Below are 7,424 nucleotides of genomic sequence, written 5' to 3'. Positions count from 1 at the left end.
AAGGCCCTAAAAATTGTCAAAGACCCCAGCCAACCCAGTCATAGACTGTTCTCTCTACTACCGCATGGCAAGCGGTACCGGAGTGCCAAGTCTAGGACAAAAAGGCTTCGCGATAGTTTTCACCCCCAAGCCATAAGACTCCTGAACAGGTAACCAAATGGTTACCCGGACTATTTGCATTGTGTGCCCCCCCCCAACCCCTCTTTTACGCTGCTGCTACTCTCTGTTTATCTTATATGCATAGTCACTTTAACTATACATGCATGTACATACTACCTAAATTGGCCCGACCATCCAGTGCTCCCGCACATTGGCTAACCGGGCTATCTGCATTGTGTCCCACCACCCGCCAACCCCTCTTTTTACGCTTCTGCTACTCTCTGTTCATCATATATGCAGAGWCACTTTAACGAAACCTACATGTACATACTACCTCAATAAGCCTGACTAACAGGTGTCTGTATATAGCCTTGCTACTCTTTTTTCAAATGTSTTTTTACTGRTGTTTTATTTCTTTACTTACCTACACACACACCATACCTTTTTTTGGCACCATTGGTTAMTAAGCATTTCACTGTAAGGTGTTGTATTCGGCGCACGTGACAAATAAACTTTGATTTGATTTGAAACGTCCTTTAATTCGAGGCCTCACACTCAGCGGTGCAGGGGATGCCTTAATTAGGTCGGGTGGTAATGTACGACCGATCTCAGCKCATAAAATGAGGAAATAGCCATAGCCCAATCTCACTGCTTTCTCTTCCTTAACTCCGACTAATCCAGAATCTCTGTGCGTCCAGGAATCCACGGAAGTCCACCGAATKGGTTACCTTTCATCTGAACTTTCTGTTGCGATCGGCAGAGTGGGCCATCAGGTATTGTTTATAGTTATTACCGCGGAGAGCGGCTTGGAGCGCACGCTTCAAATCTAACGTGTAATGTGATTTGGTCAATGATCAAGACTCTACGGATCATCACAGATCAATTATGCCAAAGGTACATGGTTAATATGTCATGAAATTACATGTACACATGAAGACACTTGAAAGGGTGAAATATAAATGACTCAAGGATGATACCTATTGACTTCTTAATGAACCGGCATGTGGAATTCCCTACGTATGTTATTAATAATGATTGTTAATAATGATTGTTAATAATGATTGTTATGATTTGATCTTTGTGATTATGAATTTGATAGAATACATTTTATGAATTTGATAGGATACCTGTTATTCTGTTTCATATGTTAGGCCGCACAGACTACTCAGTAAATATATCACTTTATGGTTAAAGGAATTCAGGCCACACTCTCATCCATTCCTCTGGAACCTGTTCACTTCCACTGTCAGTCATACTACCTGTCCAGCCACCAACACAGATTCAACTAACCTTTCKATTWTTTAAAACGTCTATAGGATACTCAGCTGAGACAGGAAATAATTGATTTGGAGGCATCCAACATTAACGGTTATACCTACTGAAGATGCAAAAAAGGGGTTTTCAGAGATACATTTGGTTGACAGATTTGTATTATTATAAAAAGAATATAACATTATTATTATCATAATCTTTATTATTATTATGTTACAGGTGAGACATACCCAGAAATGTCAACATCTTGTCATGTTGATAGCGTTTCCTTGATGGCCAAAAGGGCTACATTTTTGTCTCATCTGACCAGAGTACTTTCTTTCATATGTTTGGGGAGTCTCCCACATGCCTTTTGGCGAACACCAAATGTGTTTGCTTATTTTTTTTCTTTATCCAATGGCTTTTTTCCAGGCCATTCTTCTGTAAAGCCCAGCTCTGTGGAGTGTGCGCCTTTAAGTGGTCCTATTGAAAAGGTTCTCCAATCTCCACTGTGGAGCTTCAGGGTTCTCTTTGTTGCCTCTCTGATTAATTGCCCTCTTGCCTGGTCCGTTGAGTTTTGGTGTCTGCGGCCAAACTCTTGGCAGGTTTACATCAAGCTTGTGATTCTACTAACTTGTTGAATGCATTTGCAGTTGTCTTGTATTTTTTGGAATGTTTTTCCTAATAGAAACTGAATGGTGAATAATGTCCTGTCATTTTGGAGTCACTTCACTTGTATGTCAGTAAGAATAGGAAGATGTTTCTAACACTTCTACATTCATGTGGCTGCTACCATGATTATGAATAATCATGAATGAATCGTGAATAATGATGATAAATGAGAAAGTTACAGAGGCACAAAGATCATACCCCCTCTGTTTATTGGTAATGGTGAGAGGTTAGATGTTTTGTTGTAGCCTCTGTTATTGGTTCATGGTTGAGAGGTTAGCATGTTTTGTTGTAGCCTCGTTATTGATAGTGGTGAGAGGTTAGCATGTTTTGTTGTAGCCTCTGTTATTGTGGAATTGTGAGAGGTTAGCATGTTTTGTTGTAGCCTCTGTAACTTTCTCACTCATTATTATTCATGATTCATTCATGGTTTGTATTAATCATGGCATCATCAGGATTAATTAAGTAGGTGTTTAGAAACATGTTATCTACTCACTTAGACGGACAAGTATCCAGTCATCTCCACCATTCAGTTTCTATAGGGCAAAACACAACCAAAACAAACTGCAATGCGTCAATGTCACCTCATGTTAAACATTTGATCTCAAATCTAAAATTTGGCGTATAGAGGCCACATTTAAAATGTTAGCTTTGACTTTCAACATAGATATGGTGTGGACAGTAACTTAATACAATCTAAATCTGATACCTCGTCTGTCTTTGACTGATACTGCTTTTTAAACTGGTCTGGGCAGTCAGTCTACTCAAATATTTGTACCATACATTTTTCAATCTACGACAATACTTTGATAATTTGTCATTTCTAATAATGAAACATTAATTATGAATAGATATGGCAGTTTCAGAACACTGATGTATCTGAACATTTTTAAAAGAATATACTGCCACTATTTTCACGACCAAAGATTAGCAGTGTGATTTTAATATTGATTTGACTCTGCAGGCTGTCAGGCTGTCTAGTCACAGAGGAAGGCTGTATTTCTTCTGGTCTCAGCTCTGAAGTCAAACCCCTCATACTTGAGAGAGCTGGACCTGAGCTACAATCACCCAGGAGACTCAGGAGTCAGACTGCTCTCTGCTGGACTGGAGGATCCACACTGCAGACTGGAGACACTCAAGTATGTAGAGGGTTTATGTCAATGTTCAAATCAGACATGTTTGACTTATCAGGCTAGTGAAGACAAACATTCTTACCACCACTTGGACAAATGATATGCTGACTGTGTGTGTGTGTCCATTGTGTGTATGTGTCCAGTGTGTGTGTGTGTCCAGTGTGTGTCTCCAGTGTGTGTGTGTCTCCAGGTTGTCTCCAGTGTGTGTTCATTGTGTGTTTGTGTCCATTGTGTGTCAAGTGTGTGTGTGTGTGTCCATTGTGTGTCCAGTGTGTGTGTGTGGTGTCCATTGTGTGTCCCAGTGTGTGTGTGTGTAAGTGTGTGGCGCGTGTTACATTAGAAAATGTGTGTTTGTGTTCATGATGCATACAGGTGTGTGTGTGTGCGTAATTAATGGGAATAAGTGTGTTTTATATTACCATACAGTATAACATATCATTCAACAAGTCTTCAACAAGTCTCAAGATACCTAACTTCTCATTTGATAACTAGAAACATCTACATTTAATGAATTAGTGAAAAGTGAGTTAACATTCTAATGTGAATGATGATGATTTCCAATATTGTGTCTGTTTTCATCCATCAGATGTCTGTAATCTCACACTGGACCCAAACACAGTACACAGACACCTCTCTCTGTCTGAGGAGAACGGAAAGGTGACATGCAGGAGGAGCGAAGCAGCCGTATCCTGATTACTCAGAGAGATTTGAGGACTGTGGACAGGTGCTGTGTAGAGAGGGTCTGACTGGGCGCTGTTACTGGGAGGTAGAGTGGAGTGGTATAATGGGGGCTGATATAGGAGTGACATATAAAGGAATCAACAGGAGAGGAAGGGATAAGGACTGTTGGCTTGGATACAATGACAAGTCCTGGAGTCTGTTCTGCCTCTGACAACAGTTACGCTGCCAGGCACAATAATAATCCCACTACCATAGACGTCCCTCCTCCAGATCCCACAGAGTAGGAGTGTATCTGGACTGGCCAGCCGGCACGCTGTCCTTCTTATAGAGCCTCCTCTGACACACTGACCCACCTGATCACATTCACCTCCACATTCACTGAGCCCCTCTATCCAGGGTTTAGGATTGAGGATGATTTATTTGGGATTTCCTCAGTGTCCCTGTGTCAGTGGACACATACACACACACACACACACACACACACACACACACACACACACACACACACACACACACACACACACACACACACCACCACACACACACACACACACACACACACACCACACACACACACACACACACACACACAACACAAACACCACTGACACGTTGGAACACACACGCTCACTGGACACGCATACTCAACACACATACGTGTTTTATATCACCTACTGGGGACACCTGTTCTCACACCACATCCAAGTTCCGACCAACTAGTATCATTCTGGGACAATAGTGTAGGCTGTTGTTTAGGGCACAAGGGGAAGATGGATTCTAATCTAGATGAGGTTGAATAAACTTTACTAAAAAATACATGTTGTGTGGCAAATGAAAGAATACACTGGTTCTTATTGCAACCACTGTGTTAGATTTTTAAAAATAACTTAGTACGACTACACGCATGGTTATTGCTTAGACATGGCTCACCAAACCGGCGGAGAGATAGGCATCACCATATTTCACAGAAATACGAAATAACATCATAAATGTTTTCTACTTTTGTAGAGCTTCCATCAGAATGTTGTACAAGGAGTCCTTGGTCCAGAATAAATCGTTGTTTGGTTTTTAGAATGTCCATCTTCCTGTCGAATTCGCGCCACAATGCTAGCCAAGGTTGCTAACATTCCCACCCTCTCTTGACGCAAAGAACGGAAAACTCCAAAAAGTCCCAATAAAAGTTGAATAAACTGTAAAACTCGGTTGAAAAAAACTACTTTATGATGTTTTTCTAATATGTATCAAATAAAATCAGAGCCGGAGATATATGGGAGGTGAAAATGGGGTGTCTAGCTTGATCGAGGGTCGAAAAAGAGCTTTTGGAGTGACAGGTCAGGAAATGTCATTGTCTTCGAAGGCGCGAGAAGGAACCCCACATTGCCTTCTGAAAAGCGTTCGTATACACGGCTAATATCTCCGGCTCGACAAAGCCTATTCCCCCTCAGGAAACTAAAAAGAATTGGCATGGGTCCTGAGATCCTCAAAAGGTTCGACAGCCTGCAATATCGAGAGCATCCTGACCGGTTGCATCACTACCTGGTACGACAATTGCTCGGCCTCGACCGCAAGGCACTTCAGAGGGTAGTGCGTACGGCCCAGTACATCACTCGGGCAAAGCTGCTTGCCATCCAGGACCTCTACACCAGGCGGTGTCAGAGGAAGGCCCTAAAAATTGTCAAAGACCCAGCCAACCCAGTCATAGACTGTTCTCTCTACTACCGCATGGCAAGCGGTACCGGAGTGCCAAGTCTAGGACAAAAAGGCTTCGCGATAGTTTTCACCCCCAAGCCATAAGACTCCTGAACAGGTAACCAAATGGTTACCCGGACTATTTGCATTGTGTGCCCCCCCCCAACCCCTCTTTTACGCTGCTGCTACTCTCTGTTTATCTTATATGCATAGTCACTTTAACTATACATGCATGTACATCTACCTAAATTGGCCCGACCATCCAGTGCTCCCGCACATTGGCTAACCGGGCTACTGCATTGTGTTCCCACCACCCGCCAAACCCTCTTTTTACGCTTCTGCTACTCTCTGTTCATCATATATGCAGAGTCACTTTAACGAAACCTACATGTACATACTACCTCAATAAGCCTGACTAACAGGTGTCTGTATTAAGCCTTGCCACTCTTTTTTCAAATGTGTTTTTACTGTTGTTTTATTTCTTTACTTACCTACACACACACCATACCTTTTTTGGCACCATTGGTTATGATCAATTATTAAGCATTTCACTGTAAGGTGTTGTATTCGGCGCACGTGACAAATAAACTTTGATTTGATTTGAAACGTCCTTTAATTCGAGGCCTCACACTCAGCGGTGCAGGGGATGCCTTAATTAGGTCGGGTGGTAATGTACGCGACGATCTCAGCCCATAAAGAGGAAATAGCCATAGCCCAATCTCACTGCTTTCTCTTCCTTAACTCCGACTAATCCAGAATCTCTGTGCGTCCAGGAATCCACGGAAGTCCACCGAATAGGTTACCTTTCATCTGAACTTTCTGTTTGCGATCGGCAGAGTGGGCCATCAGGTATTGTTTATAGTTATTACCGCGGAGAGCGGCTTGGAGCGCACGCTTCAAATCTAACGTTGTAATGTGATTTGGTCAATGATCAAGACTCTACGGATCATCACAGATCAATTATGCCAAAGGTACATGGTTAATATGTCATGAAATTACATGTACACATGAAGAACACTTGAAAGGGGTGAAATATAAATGACTCAAGGATGATACCTATTGACTTCTTAATGAACCGGCATGTGGAATTCCTAAGTATGTTATAAATAAGTTAATAATGATTGTTAATAATGATTGTTATGATTTGATCTTTGTGATTATGAATTTGATAGAATACATTTTATGAATTTGATAGGATACCTGTTATTCTGTTTCATATGTTAGGCCGCACAGACTACTCAGTAAATATATCACTTTATGGTTAAAGGAATTCAGGCCACACTCTCATCCATTCCTCTGGAACCTGTTCACTTTCACTGTCAGTCATACTACCTGTCCAGCACCAACACAGATTCAACTAACCTTTCAATTATTTAAAACGTCTATAGGATACTCAGCTGAGACAGGAAATAATTGATTTGGAGGCATCCAACATTAACGGTTATACCTACTGAAGATGCAAAAAAGGGGTTTTCAGAGATACATTTGGTTGACAGATTTGTATTATTATAAAAAGAATATAACATTATTATTATCATAATCTTTATTATTATTATGTTACAGGTGAGACATACCCAGAAATGTCAACATCTTGTCATGTGCTCAGATCTGTACAGCACAGCCCCATATAACCACGTACAGTAGCTCCAACTTACAAGAATGTGTTTACCAGGCAGTGATGAAAACAGTTTTAAATGAGCTCTAATTCAAACATGCAAAGATATATATATATTTGATACAATTACACCGGTAAAACTTGTTGTTACAATATCACTTCTCATTGTGTATATGTCAAGCTTCAACAACAATAAAACAACCATCTAAATAATATTTTCTCGCCTAACACACTGTTGAGTTTCCTATTTACTAAAGAACAATCATTAAGACAAAATACAAAAAAAT

The 7,424-nt window shown here is 41.0% G+C and overlaps 1 protein-coding gene across 1 annotated transcript in view; it reads left to right on the top strand.

Moving 5' to 3' along the window:
* The window catches only part of LOC112073920 (proteasome subunit beta type-8-like), a 33,146-nt gene that overhangs the window by 4,138 nt on the left and 21,584 nt on the right, over positions 1-7,424 (top strand). The gene's annotated exons all lie outside the window — the stretch shown is intronic.

The sequence above is a fragment of the Salvelinus sp. IW2-2015 genome, unplaced genomic scaffold (genome assembly GCF_002910315.2).
Source record: "Salvelinus sp. IW2-2015 unplaced genomic scaffold, ASM291031v2 Un_scaffold2421, whole genome shotgun sequence".
NCBI lineage: Eukaryota > Metazoa > Chordata > Actinopteri > Salmoniformes > Salmonidae > Salvelinus > Salvelinus sp. IW2-2015.
This window is presented reverse-complemented; position numbering and strand designations above follow the sequence as displayed.